Here is a 16,052-nt window from a genome sequence, read left to right as displayed (position 1 = left end):
GTGTGGGTGGTGGTGTGGGTGGTGGGGGCGAATGGTGTTAGTGGTGTTGGGGATGGTGTGGGTGGTGTGGGGATGGTGTGGGGATGGTGTGGGGATGGTGTGGGTGGTGTGGGGGATGGTGTGGGTGGTGTGGGGGGATGGTGTGGGTGGTGTGGGGGGATGGTGTGGGTGGTGTGGGGGGATGGTGTGGGTGGTGTGGGGGGATGGTGTGGGTGGTGTGGGGGATGGTGTGAGTGGGGTGGGGGATGGTGTGAGTGGGGTGGGGGATGGTGTGAGTGAGGTGGGGGATGGTGTGGGTGGTGTGGGGGATGGTGTGGGTGGTGTGGGGGATGGTGGGGGGGATGGTGTGGGGGGAATGGTGTGGGGATGGTGTGGGGAATGGTGTGGGGGATGGTGTGAGTGGGGTGGGGGATGGTGATTCTTGCATCTCAGATTATTATTGACACCAAAAGAGCATGAAAGATATTATATTGAAGCACCACACAACAAAGAAACAAACTAATGTGTCCTGGCATATGTTTAAAACAAAAAAATTAAGAAGGTTGTTAGGGCCGGACGGATGGAACGAATTCCGCACTGGAACGAATCGGCTTCGCCCCATATAGTTCGTTCAAGTGAGGACACACTGTAACTATGCGCAATTTAAGGGTTAATGGTCTAATACTGGTCGAGGTTTTTTATTTTGATTTTGCATATGTAAAAAAATATTTTGGATTTTTCTTTATCTCTTGTATAGCTTTCTGTTCCAATTACATTTTCTCAGACTCGTATGATTGCTTTAACATTTGTTCTATTTCTTCGATCTCCGTTTAGGTTTATTTTCCTTTCTTGTGATAGTCGTGTCTGCCTAAGCATTTCCGTTATTTTTTCCTTCCCCTGTACAGTCGTCTGCGTTCTCTTTCTAGAGTGGTCTTTTTTCTGACCCTCCTCACAGGCACGTGCTTCAAGCAGACCTTGTATGCTTCAGCAGTCAGTTGAGCTATTCCCTGTGTGGGAGTTTTGTCGCTTAAGACCGTCTCCCATTGAATGTTTGCAAGGTCTATATTTATTTTTTCCCAGTCGATCCTCTTATTGTTGAAATTGAATTGATTGAATACTCCTCACTTGTTGGGTCTCTTAGACCTACTACCGTTATTTATGCTAGTTCGCACTTCAATGAGCTTATGGGCTGAGTATGTAGTATCCGAGATTGCAAAGTCGCTGATTAGTTCATCATTGTTTGTGAATAACAAGTCTAGTGTGTTTTCATTCCTAGTTGGTTCTGTAATCTGTTGGAGCGAAAATTTGTCACAGAATCTCAAAAGTTCTCTGACCTGTGATTGGTTGTTTCCCGGGTCATTCTCTGCAATGACATTTATGTTAGCCATTCTCCATCTTACACTTGATAAATTGGACAGAGGACAATAACATCATGAAGGGAAATTAGGAGATCATCCCATAATAAGGAGAGTGTGGGGAAGTCATGGTGGCTCATCAGGGTGTGTGTATTCATGACCAATAAGCAAGATTGGAGCCGTTTCCCCAAGTAAAGGTGACGATGAACCCCTCTCCAAGTATACAACAACTTCAGGGTGATCTTCCAATCTGCACTCACGTGTCCATTACTGATTGATTGATGACAGAAGCAGTTTGGTTGCAGTGCTTGATCTTATTTTATCAGGAAGTGGTTGGGGTCTCTGTTCGCTAGAAGTAAAGTTCAATATCAAGTAGTTTATAAAATCCCTGACCCCCTCAACCCGTCCTCTTAAAATGACGACACTTCGCTCGTTTTCGCACTATGGCCAAAAAACCAGCGTTGAATGTAATGAAACGCCATTTTCTGGGTGAGTCCCGGAGGCTCCCCGGAGCTATCCCAGGCTGATATGCTAATGTCAGACTTTGGCATCAGTCATGTGTATGGAGTTCTTAGGCCTACCGGGGACCACGGCCAGAACCGGGCCCCCTCAGAGAGGCAAGGGAAGCAATGGCCTATAGAAGCCCCCGTGTAGTTGGAAGCATTCTATGTCTGCCATCGACCGGAACAGGCACCCAGAAAGGTAAGCGCCCCAAAACAAACCCCTATTCTGGTTAAAATTGCTACCTAAAACCGAACTAGTGGATAGAACTCCCCAACCGAAAACAAGCAAACTAGTGTGACGTCACACACTGCCGCGCCGCTGTCTGCGCAGCTCCCCCCTCCCCAGGAGGGGGAAGGGGGAGCCCCAGACCCCCCGCGCCGGCTACCCACACCTCAGTTCTTGAGGCTGGATGTCAAAAACGCGAAAAACCGCCGACCGGAGGGAGGGAGGGATGCCGGGGAGCCTCCGGGACTCACCCAGAAAATGGCGTTTCATTACATTCAACGCTGGTTTTCTGGGGGGAGCCCCGTCGGCTCCCCGGAGCTAACTACCCACAGACAGAAAAAGAGGGACTTACCCGGGAGGCGGTCGTCGCTCACCCCTCAACTCGAAGCCGAGACAACTGGCTGCAACCGCCGACCCAAAGCAACACAGGCCCGACGAGGCCCAGGGACATTCACAAGGTAACGAGCAGCCAGGACCCTGTTCGACCGCCAAAATCCCCGCGCCCGAATATCAAACCAAGACATATTCCCAAAGACGGCAGCCAGAGCCGCGAACTTACGAACGTCATGGGCACGGGGATAGATCGCAGGCTGGCTGGACCTAATAACCCTGCGGACGACCTGAGAGACCCGAACCCGCGAACAGGGAAGAAGGGAAACCGGATCAACCCACAGCGCGTCCCCGGACACAGAAACTGTGGCGCGCAAATAACGGCGAAGCGCCGCAACCGGACACAAAACATGATGCACCCCCGGCCTGACCAACCAAGCATCAACCACCCATGGACCCCTCCGGAACGCAGCAGTCTCATTGTTCGCCAGAAAAGAAGGAGACGGCTGCAAACGAACAAAACTATCACCACGACCAAAAGAGCAGAAACCCCTGCGCCGGAGGAGAGCATGAAGCTCCCCTACCCGACCCCCAGAGGCCAAAGCCAACAAGAAAAGTGCCTTGGAAAAACAATCCTGGACCGAAGGGGCCACAACGAAACGAGGAGATGAAAGGAAAGCGAGCACTCTGTCCAAAGACCAGGACGGCTCAGGCGACGCATGAGCAGGCCGGAGGTGAAACAATGCACGAGACAGCTTGCGAAACGGCGCAGACGTAACATCGATACCGAAAGCAAGCTGAAGCGGCTCCGCCAGCGCCGCACGATACGAAGCGACAGTGTTAGGCATAAGATGACGGTCCTGAAACAACCACGAGAGGAAGGACAAGACCACCCGAACAGACAAGGAGCTAAGACGACGAAGACGCAAAAAGAAACGGAAGGACCGCCAGGAAACTTCATACTGCCGCCGAGAAGAAGCCCTCAGGTGGGACACCAACAAGGAGGCCACCTGATCACCATAGAGATGATGATAGACTCGAGTCAAAAAAACCATACGCGAAGACTCGAGGAGAAGATCGAACCAGCTACGTGACGTACCGGCCCGATCTGCTGAAAGAGGCGGAGCCGCGGGAAAACCCTCGGGTTCGGACACCGAGCAACCAGCGCCTGAAACCAAGGCTGGGCCGGCCACCAAGGGGCCAGAAGGACAACTCTCCCCCGGTAAGTCTCTAAGCGAGTCAGGACCTGGAGCAACAGCCGAACCGGGGGAAAGAGGTACAGGAACCCCCACCTCGACCAGTCGAGCCGAAAGGCATCGACCCCGACGGCCTCGCAATCGGGGAAGGGCGCCGTATAAACTGGAAGACGCCGCGACCACGCCGACGCGAAGAGGTCCACCTCGGGGCGCCGGAACGTCTGGCAAAGCCAACGGAAGGACTCGTCGTCGACCGTCCACTCCGTGGAGAGGGGAACGAAGCGAGACAGGGCGTCGGCCAAGACGTTGGACACGCCCCGTACGTGAACCGCCAGGAGAGCCAAACCCCGAGAACTCAGCAGACGAGTCACCCGAAGCGACCAACCCCAAAGAGACAAGGACCGCATCGAACCCCCGCGGTTCAGGCAATGAACCACCGGAGAGCAGTCCGAATGGAGCCAAATCGTCGATCCGCGGGCCACCCGAATCCTCCCCAGAGCAAACCACACTGCCGCGAACTCCCGCACCGTACTGTGAGCTCGACAGAAGGACGGATCCCAACGCCCCTAGCCGGCCTGGTGAGCACTGGTCACAAAACCCCAGCCGAGAGACGACACATCCGTGTACACATCGAGCGAGGGCTCGGGTAGGCGCCAAGGCACTGAACCCCGAAAAACCCGAAGAGGAAGCCGGTGACACAGCAACCGACGCAAGTCCCCCGGGGGTCGAACTCTGCGATCGCGAGAGAGGCGGAAGGGGGAACCCCGAAGGAACCAGAACAGCCGTCGAAGCCAAACCCGACCCGGCGGGTAGACCACCATCGCGAAGTTCAGGCTCCCGCACAGCCCCTCGAGCAACCGCCGGGTGACCCGAGGGCCCTCCAGAAACAGACGAAGGCGGGACCGCAGCCGCAGGAGAGACTCCGGAGGGAGAGACAAGGAGGCGGTTCGAGAGTCCCACACGAGACCCAGCCAAGTCCAAACCTGAGAGGGAACCAGATGGGACTTCCTCCAGTTCACCAAGAACCCGAACCCGGCGAGCTGGGAAAGAACCAAATCCCTGGCTAGCAAGCAAGCTGACTGGCTGGGAGCCCAAACCAGCCAGTCGTCGAGGTAGGCCAACACCCGAACACCTAGGAGACGCAAACGAGCCACCACAACCCGTGTAAGGCGTGTGAACACGCGAGGTGCCAGGTTCAACCCGAACGGGAGACAACGAAAGCGGTAACTCAGACGCCCCACTACAAAACCGAGCCAGTCCCTGAACCGCGGATGAATCGGGACATGCCAATAAGCGTCCCGGAGGTCCAGGGACACCATCCAAGCTCTCGGCTCCAAGAGGAGCCGAACCTGAGACAGCGTAGTCATCCGAAAGGAGGGGCAATGAACCCAGGGGTTCAGACGGGACAAGTCCAGAATGAACCGCAGGTCCGCGCAGTCCCGTTTCGGAACCGGAAACAGACGGGAAACCCATCTGAGGGACGACGTCGGTTCGACGACGCCCAAGCGTACCCACTCCAAGACGACTCGACAGAGCGCAGGGGAAGAAGCCTGCCCTGCCAGCCCCGAACCCCCAAAGGGGGGAGGGGCCACCCAACGCCACCGCAGGCCGCGAGACACGACCCGAAAGGCCCACGAATCGTGGGACCAGGCGCGGGCGAACAGCGCAAGCCGCCCCCCCCATCGCCCCGTCAAAGGGGCAAACCGCGAAAGGGCCGGCGACCCTTACGAGACCCAGAACCCCGCACAGCGCGAACACCGCGCCGACCAGACGAGGGAGGGTCCGCAGGAGGAGCCAACCCCAAACCTGACACCAGAGGCCTACCACGACGAGAGGAACCCCGAGCCCTGGCACGACCTTTCCGGGAAGACCCACCCCGGGACCCCCGGAAAACCAACAAGTCCGACATCGGACGACAAGCCGCCGACGCAGCCTGAATAAACTGCGCCACAGCCGACTCCCCAAACAGGAGAGGACAAAAAGGTGAAGAACGCCTAAGAGCCAGAGCCCAAGCAGATTCCACGGAGGAACCCAGCACCGCCTGCCGACACGCGAGACGGGAAGCATAGAACAGGGAAACCGCATCCCGCAAAATCGGCGTGAACAGCTTCAACAAGGCAGCCGACGAACGCGCAGCCGAGGACAAGGTGCCGGACCCCGGGACTGACCCAAGCGTCCCCACATCCTCCACGAGCCAATCCGAAGACAGCTCCAGGAGGGAAAAGAACCGCAAGGCCGAACACAAAAGGCCCCGAGCGCGCAAGTCCTCCGCCACGAGCGCCGCCGAAAGGGAGGGAACCTGCACATGGAGCTGAATAACGCCCACATCGCGGGGAAGGGCAGGGGCAAACAAGCACTCATTCAGGTACTCAAGTTCACCCCCCAGGAAAACCTGAAGCACCGTGGAAGCTTCCCGCCACTCCAGCGTGCGGGAACGACAGAAAGAATGCCAGGAATCCAGACCAAACAAGGGGCAGTCTGCTAGCCAGGACGACTCTGGAACCTCGTAACGGAGCCAGAAAGGGAACGAAGTCCCAAACCTGAACGTGGACTGATCCATTTCCGAGGCATAATCCGGGTCACGCAGGAGGTAAGCTGCAAAGGCCGCTCGCACCACACCAGGTTGGATGTGATAAGCCGAAAACCTCCGGAAGGACGGAACCGACGTACCCGGGGGAACACTGAACCGTACCCGGGGAGGGGCCGACACCAAATCCAACTCGTACGCAGAGGGGGGGAAAGAAAACCCCACTCCTTGTAACAATAAGCCCCGCTCAGTGGGAAGAAAACCCCAGGCGGGGTCCAGCGGGGCCCAAGGCCCCCAAGTCAGCCCCTCCCCAGCCTCGAGGTCCGTCACCACAGGACCCGAGGCCGAGTCCTCTCCCCAAGCCCCGACCCCACAAGACAAGGACGGAGCAGCCGGAAAAGCTGGAGGAAGGGGGGCCCACTGGACAGACCCTGAAGCTTCGGCCGGGAGACAAGACTCGAATGCCTCTGCCACCCCCCCGGAAGGGGCAACCCCCGAAGCTGCCCGAGTCTCGAGATCAAGTAACCCCTGCTCCGACCCCGAAACCCTCAGACGCTTCGGGGCCGGAAGCAGGGGCGGGGGACCAGAACGAACAGAAGGGGAAGGACGAGGAGGTGCGGACTGAACCAGGATCGAAGCGACCCCCACCCCCAAGTCCGGGTCTCGAAAAGCAAAGCGGGGCAGCCCCGGGGCATCCGGGGAAGCAACCAACCGAGCGCGTTGCAACAGACGAAACCTAGACTGCAACGCACGTGCCGCCTGTACCCGAATAGAATCATCAGAGGATTGGGGAAATTGAGTCACAAGCAAGCAGCAACACTCACAGGACTCAGGGTCGAAAGTATCACCGACCCAACAGGCAGCGTGGCAGAGGCAAAAACAATGAGGGTCACCCTGAGACAAGGGGACCGAGCAACCCTCAAACTCGCACACAGCGAGTGGGGACTCCGGGGTCACATCCATCGGACCCACGCGCCCCCTAGGGGATTCCCAGGGTCCTGAGCGTTTACTTTAAGAGGACTCGCGCTCAGGTAGTCCCAGGCAGGGTGCTGCAAACCGGCGCCCAAAACTACCAAGCAAACTTCTAAAGCTGAACCCCAGGGACGTGTACACTCACGGGGACCTAGCAGGGGGCGCCACCGAGGAGAACAGTGGAAGGGCAAAAACAAACTGAATAAAATGACAGAACCCCCCACCAGGCAAAAACAAAAAGAAAAACAAAACCCCGCAAGAGGACAGCGAACCCCAAGGAACAGAGCCGGCCGCGATGTCGGGAATTACAAGCTGAGCAGCACCCTGCGCCCCTACCAGTGCAAACTGCCTCTTACCTGCCGGTAACAAGGGAGAACAGAACACCCAAGAGCCCAACAGGCGGCCGAAAAACCGAAAGGTAAAACGGACCAGCAGAGGCAGACCCCAAGGAGCCTGTGGAAGGTGGCCCCAAGCCCCAAGGGCAGTACTTACAGGGCACCTAGGGAAGGCAGCCCTAGGCGCATGCAGCCCGAGTACTGAAGATAACTCCTGGCTCTCGCACCCACAAAACTAACACCACACTCAAAGCACAGTGCAGTAGCGACACCAGAGCCAGAGCACACGACCATCGCCTATAGCATCAGCCTCAAGAACTGAGGTGTGGGTAGCCGGCGCGGGGGGTCTGGGGCTCCCCCTTCCCCCTCCCGGGGAGGGGGGAGCTGCGCAGACAGCGGCGCGGCAGTGTGTGACGTCACACTAGTTTGCTTGTTTTCGGTTGGGGAGTTCTATCCACTAGTTCGGTTTTAGGTAGCAATTTTAACCAGAATAGGGGTTTGTTTTGGGGCGCTTACCTTTCTGGGTGCCTGTTCCGGTCGATGGCAGACATAGAATGCTTCCAACTACACGGGGGCTTCTATAGGCCATTGCTCCCCTTGCCTCTCTGAGGGGGCCCGGTTCTGGCCGTGGTCCCCGGTAGGCCTAAGAACTCCATACACATGACTGATGCCAAAGTCTGACATTAGCATATCAGCCTGGGATAGCTCCGGGGAGCCGACGGGGCTCCCCCCAGAAATGAACATAATTTGAAATGAAATCGGCTCATGAAAGTAACATACTGGCATGTTTTCCCCGTTTTGAGTCCTCCGGCTTATTCGGTTAGGTTAGGAGAGGAAACTTTTAATTGAAAGTTTTCATGACGTTTTGAAACCTTAGAAGATCCTGCCCTCTTAACCTACCAGAGGACCCTTAACTTTCTGTTTTAGGAAAAAAAATCCAAATTTGATTTTTCAATTATTTTTAATTGTCAAATTTGGTCCATTTTTGGCCATAGGGGTAAACGGCCAAATACAGATATGATTTGCAAGAGGACAGGTTAGACCCCTAATGCTAAGCTGGTACAGTAAGTTCACACAATAAAAGAGGTTGCCACACAATGTCAGCTGACACTCCCTCGCTCACTCGCTCCCTCCCTCATTCATTCAAGGCCAGACACACGAACATTCCTCCTCCAACCATACTGTTTGTGGTGTTATATATAGTGTGTGAATATAGTGTATAAAGTATCTACATGTTTTATTCACCATAACTTTACAACTAAGCTGATATGGTGCCCAAACAGCATAGTGGCCCCCTGCTTGATACCCTACACAGCATGACAAGTCATGCAGATGACACCACGTCCATTACCAAAATAGCTCCTCCCTACATACTCCTTTTGCTGTTATTACACTATATCCATATGCTCTATGTAAGTACAGTGGCACCTCGACATACGATTGCCCCTACTTACGATAATTTCGAGTTACAATGTAAATTTCATCGAAAAATGCGACTCGACATCCAATGGTGTCGTCGACTTCCGATATTTCTTGGTACGCGTTCGGGTCGACCGAGTGCATGGTTCCCAGTCACACGGCCGACCTGCCTCAGTTTACTACAGCTGCCCGCTTAGTGATGATCGCGCTTATAAGAAATTCCGCTTTTGTGGTGATTTTTTGCATTTTGAACATTAAAGTAATTATTATATATCACGCCATGAGTCCCAGGAAAGTCAGTGGTAAGGCTCAACATACGAGATCCCATGTAAGGCTGACCATACAGCAGAAACAAGAGTACAGAATGTCTCTTCCTCAACAATTAAGAAAATGTGTGTAGCATGGGAAGAATTGCAAAGCTTTGCTGAAATGACTCACCCAAATCAAGCTGCAGTAGGTCATTGCCTTAACCTATTCAATGACACTGTGATGCATCATTACAGACAAATGTTAAAATGAAGGGAAAAACAAATGTCTCTTGACAAATTTGTAGTGAGACAAACAAGCACTGAGCCACAACCAGGTCCTAGTGGTATTCAGGCAAAACGTAGGAGAGAGAGTACCCCAGAGAAAACATCACTGCCTGATGTGTTAATGGAAGGGGACTCCTCTTCCAAACAGGAACAACTCTCTTCCTCCCCCCTCATCATCATCTTCCATACACCATCAAGAGCCCTCCATAAAGGTAAGAGACACTTTGGTACTGTTTTGTAGTTAGAAAAAAACATTTTATTCAGTATAAAATGTATTTGTATGTTAATATTTTGGAGGACAGGAACGGATTAATTCAATTCCCTTTATTTCTTATGGGAAAAATCGCTTCGACTTATGATATATCAATTTACGATCCGTCTCTGGGAACGGATTCGCATCGTAAGTCGAGGCCCCATTGTATCTACATTTGTGTTCACCATAGCAAACTGCTAAGCTGGTATGGTGAGTCCAGACAATAAAAGGTGGCCACACAGATTTACAGATTTAGCAGATGATGCTACCTCCCTCCCTCGCCAAGATTACTCCTCCCACCATACTACATACAGCTAATTATCACCACAATCCTGCTATTATCAGAATCCTGGTCATTTTTATCAGTCAGGGGGTCTTCTGTAATACTATCATCACTAAATAATAGCAAGTACATATGTATTTTGACATTTTTAGGTGATGCTGTGTCACAAGCTGTTAGCCCATCTTGCATGCGCCAGCCTTGGTTGCTCACTCAATACCGAAGCTCTCACACCCGGGAATGTTACCAACTATGGCATCTGTTTACTATCGGCCATGGCTGGACTATAGCTACCCCTATCCCTTGCGGGGCATTTAAAATCGGGTGCAAGACCCTCATACGTATATGTATGTATTGTGCCATTCTCTGACAGATACTCCCTACATACATGTATGTATTGCACAGTTTAAGGGTTAACAAGCAGGTACCCATTCACTGTTAGGTGAACAGAGGCTACAGTTAAGGATTGGAGCCCAGTAAATCCTCCCCGGCCAGGATACAAACCAAGGCCAAAGCACTCATGAAGCGCCTAGTGAGTGTTTTACCACTGCGCCATGGGGACTGCAATAACAATTTGATTTGATCAATAAACCCACAAGTCTGGGAAAGCATTTAATTACCTCAACCAATATATGCTTACTAGAAAAAAAAAAAATCCCTAACCTAGCAACCAAAAGCCATATTTTAAGTAAACTGCCTATTTTTTAACAAGACTTAAATGGAAAGTATTCAGATGACAAGTCACAATGATGAGGCTGAAGATATGATGACCAAAACACACATAAGAAGATGGAGAAACATCATTATTTCGTTCATTTGTGTGGTTTGGTTATCATGGAAAGTCTTGTTACAATTAATCTGCACAAATACTGAACAATTTTGAGGATATTAATCCAGACATCTTCTTGAATAGGTCAGATGTAACACAAACATTAAAGCAATGGTTTCAAGCTTAACAGGCCACAAGCTTAACAAGAAAACAGGAGATGCTTTTTCACGCCAAAGTTGTAAATGCCAACACACTGCTGAATTTTAAAGTCCTGCTTGATAAAATCATCAGAATAAATGGGGGAACCTTAGACAACCCACTGACTTCCTGTCCAGTCATTCAAGCCCACTAGAGAGACAGTGGCCCTGTGGTAAATTAAAGTAAAGAGTGCTTTTAAACATTGTCTTACCTGATAAATTTGTCATTCCAGAATGAAGCCTGGATGAAAAGCACTTTTTTGTATTACACTCAACAAAATAGATTTTTTCTCCTCCCTGCCCAATTTATTGCCTGGTAGTAAGCGTTAGTTTGACCAATATATGTTTATTAGATAAAATGTTCTGTGCCTAACCTAGCTACCAAAATCCATATTTTAAGTATATTTCTTAACAAGATTTAAATGGAAAGAATTGTTAAAAGTAATCAGCACATTATCTAACCTGTAAATTTTTTTTAAATATGTGTGCACTTATGTTTTCTATATAGGAACAATTGACAAAAATGTAACTTAAAATTTTTAAGTGAAGTGTTAAATAAATTTGTTCTTGACTCCAGGTTCGAATCCTGATGGGACAAATGGTTGGAACATTTCCTATCACTTAATGCTTCTGTTCACCTATCAATAAGCAAGTACCCAGAAGTTAGTCAGCTTGTTGTGGGGTTACATTCTGAAGAGGGTCAGTAATTCGACCCTGGGAGGGGGAACGACCCAATATAAGCCTAACATGTACTGTATGTATAAATTAGCTGCCTGTCCAACACAATGAATAAAAACCAATTATCCTCAACCATGCATATATCACACACAAAACAAAGAAACAAAAATACCTTATTTGGAAGTGCAGCTGACAAGACACTAAAACAGTATTTTCCTGATACTGTCTTCACAAAACAGTTCACAATTTCCAAATGTTGCCATTGACTTGGTAGGCTTCTACTACTAGGCAACATAGTTTATATCTTGATTTATCACACAGTACTGTACTACTAAAACAAATGACTCATCAAATGTCCTCATTCATACACACACCTAAATTATTTGTTCATTAGGCCTAGGACTTTTTTCTTCAGTCAGGGTGCTAGTAAGGTTCATCACCTAAATGTATTAATGTGCGCCTTCTTCTACTGCTACAGTCGACTAACTTCTTTCCTATACTTGAGATAGTCATGATGCAAAGTCGCTCATGAATGTTTGTGTTTATATACATCTCTATATTAACTAATTGTTTCCAACACTCAAAACACTAGCAACATTTATCCCTCATATGCACCAACATGTGCTTTTTCATATTCCTAAGCAACTTAAATCTTTTCCCACATTGCAAACATTCATGAGGTTTGTCATCTGAATGCACCAACATGTGATTTATTATATCCTTAGGTTCTTTGAAACTTCTTCCACACTCGGTACACTCAAAATGTTTAGCACCCACATGGACCATGTTGTGAATCTTTGTGGTTTTAAAACAACTAAATGTTGTCCCATAACTGTACTCTGGAAACTCCTGAGAATTATCATCAGAGTGAACCGTCATGTTCCGCTTTACACTTTCAGGTCGCCTAAATGTCATCCCACAATCTGGGCACTCATGAGGTCTCTCAACCTTGTGCATCGACAATTGCCCCTTCATATATGCAAAATAATTATTCCCACACTCTGGAAATCTGTGAGAAATCATTATGTGCCTCTTCACACTTCCATAACGAGTAAATGTTTTTTCACACTCGGGACACTTGTGAGGTTTAATACCTGCATGTGTGATCCTGTGAGCCTTCATATTTCCAATATAACTAAATGCTTTCCCACACTCTGGACACTCATAAGGTTTCTCACCCGTATGCACCAGCAAGTGCCTCTTCATATCTGCAAAACAACTAAATGTTTTCCCACACTCTGGACACTGGCGAGGTTTCATCCTTATGGTCTGTACAGTTAAGGCTAAGGTTATCTCTTGTCGATGCCTGCGGGAGTTGTCTAGTGATGTGAGGGCCCTCCAGGAGACAAACACGACGGTGTGTGGGGAGGATCCCGTTGGACTTGCAGGACGTCCTACAAGACTTTATGTGACCTGCAGGAAACGATATATAAGTCGGATGATAATGTGTACTTCTTTTCTTCTTTAAGATAACTGCACCTGTTGTTGTTTTATGGGCCACGAAGGCACACACGCACCTGCTTGCAGCTTTACTCCTTATTACTTATCGTGTAGTAGATGAACTAGACTCGACAACAACATTGAGGCCAGCATGGCCGTTGTAGAGAACGGGAAGCAGTAAGCGGGAGTTTTGAATTATTATTATTATTTATTATTTATGCATATACAAGAATGTACATAAGGAATGTGAGGATACAAATATGGTAATTACAGTCTTGTAAAGCCACTAGCACGCGCAGCGTTTCGGGCAGGTCCTTAATCTAAGAAAATTTTAAGGAGGTAAATACTTGCAAAATTATAGACAAAAAATGATAACAGATTACATGAAATGAAAAAAAAAGATGAGAGAAAATTGTAGGTACAGTATATTAAAGCACATAGGTAGCTAAGATTGATTGCAATGACAGCTTGAATGGTAGTTGACAAAAAAATTGGTAGGCATAATACAGCAGAAACAATATAAGATTGGTTGCAATGACAGCTTGAATGGTAGTTGACAAAAATTGGTAGTCACAATACAGCATATGGCTAGCACATAAAAGAAGACAGCAATGAACACAATGATAAGGTTGTTTGAAATTACATAAAAATTAGGAGATTGGGTAACACTAGGTACAGAGCAAATTTAAAGCTCAGTGTAGGAAACTATAAAGATGAAGTTAGGTACTTTTTGGTTTTGCTTTTAAATAAGGCAAAAGTTTTACAGTTTTTCAATTCACTAGGGAGTGAGTTCCATAAACTAGGTCCCTTAATTTGCATAGAGTGTTTACACAGATTAAGTTTGACCCTGGGGATATCAAAGAGATATTTATTTCTGGTGTGGTGATAATGGGTCCTATTACATCTGTCCAGGGAGAGTTTCAGAGCATGGTTTGCATTTAAGAACAGGGTTTTGTAAATGTAGTTGACACAAGAGAATGTGTGGAGGGAGTTAATATTTAGCAAGTTTAGGGATTTAAACAAGGGAGCTGAGTGTTGTCTGAAAGCTGAGTTAGTTATCATTCTGATAGCAGATTTTTGCTGTGTGATGATGGGCTTAAGGTGGTTTGCAGTGGTAGACCCCCATGCACAGATACCATAATTAAGATAGGGGTAAATTAGTGCATAATATAGTGAGAGGAGAGCAGAGTTAGGAACATAATATCTGATTTTGGAGAGTATACCAACTGTCTTAGAGACTTTCTTAGTTATGTGTTGAATGTGGGTGCTGAAGTTGAGTCTCTTGTCTAGGAATAGGCCAAGAAACTTGCCATCATCTTTATTACTGATGTTAATGTTGTCTATCTGTAGCTGAATTGCATTTGATGATTTGCTTCCAAATAAGATGTAGTAAGTCTTTTCGATGTTTAATGTTTGTTCGTTGACATCCATAAGTGGACTTTTCTTAATTCAGATTCAGATTCAGATGTTTATTCAGGTAAGGTATATACATACAAGTGATGTTACATTAATGGATTGATATATAGATAGAGCTAGTACATACAATGCCTAAAGCCACTATTACGCAATGCATTATTCACAACATTATTTAGTGTATGTGGGTTGAGGTTTGAATAGATAAGAGTAGTATCGTCAGCAAACAGTATAGGTTTGAGAATATTAGAGACATTAGGCAGATCGTTTATATATATAAACGTACCTGTACCTGAGTGTGTACCTGAGTACCTGAGTGTGTACCTGAGTGTGTAGTGTGTGTACCTGAGAGTACTTGTAAGCAATCTACCTCATTTTTCATTTTTGCTCAATTTGTTTTTGTATTGCTTAGTCTTGTTTATATTTTTGTTTTGTATTTCTATATCTTGTGTTTTGTATAGTCCATGTTTATATGTTTTTTCGTTAATCTCATTTATTACCTAGGTTGCCTAGCCTAGCCATACTCCCTTACTCCATTGTACCCCTGTAAGCCCCTTTTGAGTTTGCTTTGTTCTGTATTGTGTACATCTTTTTCCCTATTTTATAGCTTATTTCTACCTTGTTATTTGCCTTTCTTCCCTTGTTTTTCCTGCAATCAGCTTTTTTTATGCAGACAAGTATAGACCCTGAACTTAACCTCTTATCCACTATCTATGACAATTATCACTTTAATGATCTAAATTGCAGATATTTTGCAGCACATGATGTAAACAATGTATTAACTCATAATCACAATTTCTCTGTAATCAATTTGAACGTTAGATCCCTAGGTAAACACTTCGATGATGTTGGTGCCTTGATTGAAGCTATTGACAACAAATTCTCTTTTATTATACTTACTGAAACATGGTTGAAAGAGGATACTACTCAGCTCTTTAACATGCCTAACTACTCAGCAATTCACAACTGTCGTCAACTTCAGAGAGGTGGTGGCACTGCTCTTTACTACCACCAAGAACTAACATGCTTAAAAGAAATTAGAACCAGAGACTGCTATGGGGAATATATCTTCGCCAGCTTCAGAGTCAAGGGTGCCGAGTCTGTCCTGACTGTGGGTGCAGTTTATAGAATTCCTAACACTGATGTGTCCGAATTCAACTCAAACCTTAGAAATCTAATACTTGATAACAGACTGAACAAAAACCACCTAATTATCGCAGGGGACTTTAATATTGACCTCTGCGAGCCTGAACACCCCACTGCTGTTAGCTTCCTCAACTGTATGAATTCCTGCTTCCTCATACCCTTAATCACTAGATCTACTAGAATCACTGATAGCACTGCCACGACGCTCGATCACATCTGGACAAACATAACCTCTCCGCTTACTTCAGGTATAATCACCGATAGCACTACAGATCATTACCCCACATTTCTCTTAACTAACATTAGCAAACCACCTCTTGAGTCAAGAGTGATACGTTTTAGACTACACAATGAAACTGCTATAGACAATTTTATAACTGCTGCTGATAATGTCAACTGGGAGTCCGAGTTAGGTAACATAGTGGACATCAACCTAGCAGTGCAATCTTTTCTTCAAAAAACTCTTAGCCTTTATAATACCCACTGTCCTATGCTTACAAA

The 16,052-nt window shown here is 47.9% G+C and overlaps 1 long non-coding RNA gene across 3 annotated transcripts in view; it reads right to left on the bottom strand.

Moving 5' to 3' along the window:
- The window catches only part of LOC138373303 (uncharacterized), a 124,555-nt gene extending 111,399 nt beyond the window's left edge, over nt 1-13,156 (bottom strand). For 2 of the 3 annotated variants that reach the window (XR_011231140.1, XR_011231139.1), the window contains exon 1: nt 11,725-13,148. This is a non-coding gene — a long non-coding RNA (uncharacterized lncRNA). Of the gene's footprint in view, nt 1-11,724 lie in introns of all 3 variants that reach the window. The other variant, XR_011231141.1, reaches the window with a different exon arrangement.
- Nucleotides 13,157-16,052: the final 2,896 nt, after the last annotated feature.

Source organism: Procambarus clarkii, chromosome 41 (genome assembly GCF_040958095.1).
Source record: "Procambarus clarkii isolate CNS0578487 chromosome 41, FALCON_Pclarkii_2.0, whole genome shotgun sequence".
NCBI classification, from domain to species: Eukaryota; Metazoa; Arthropoda; class Malacostraca; order Decapoda; family Cambaridae; genus Procambarus; species Procambarus clarkii.
The sequence above is the reverse complement of the archived record's forward strand: the minus strand, read 5'-3'. Positions and strand labels throughout refer to the sequence as shown.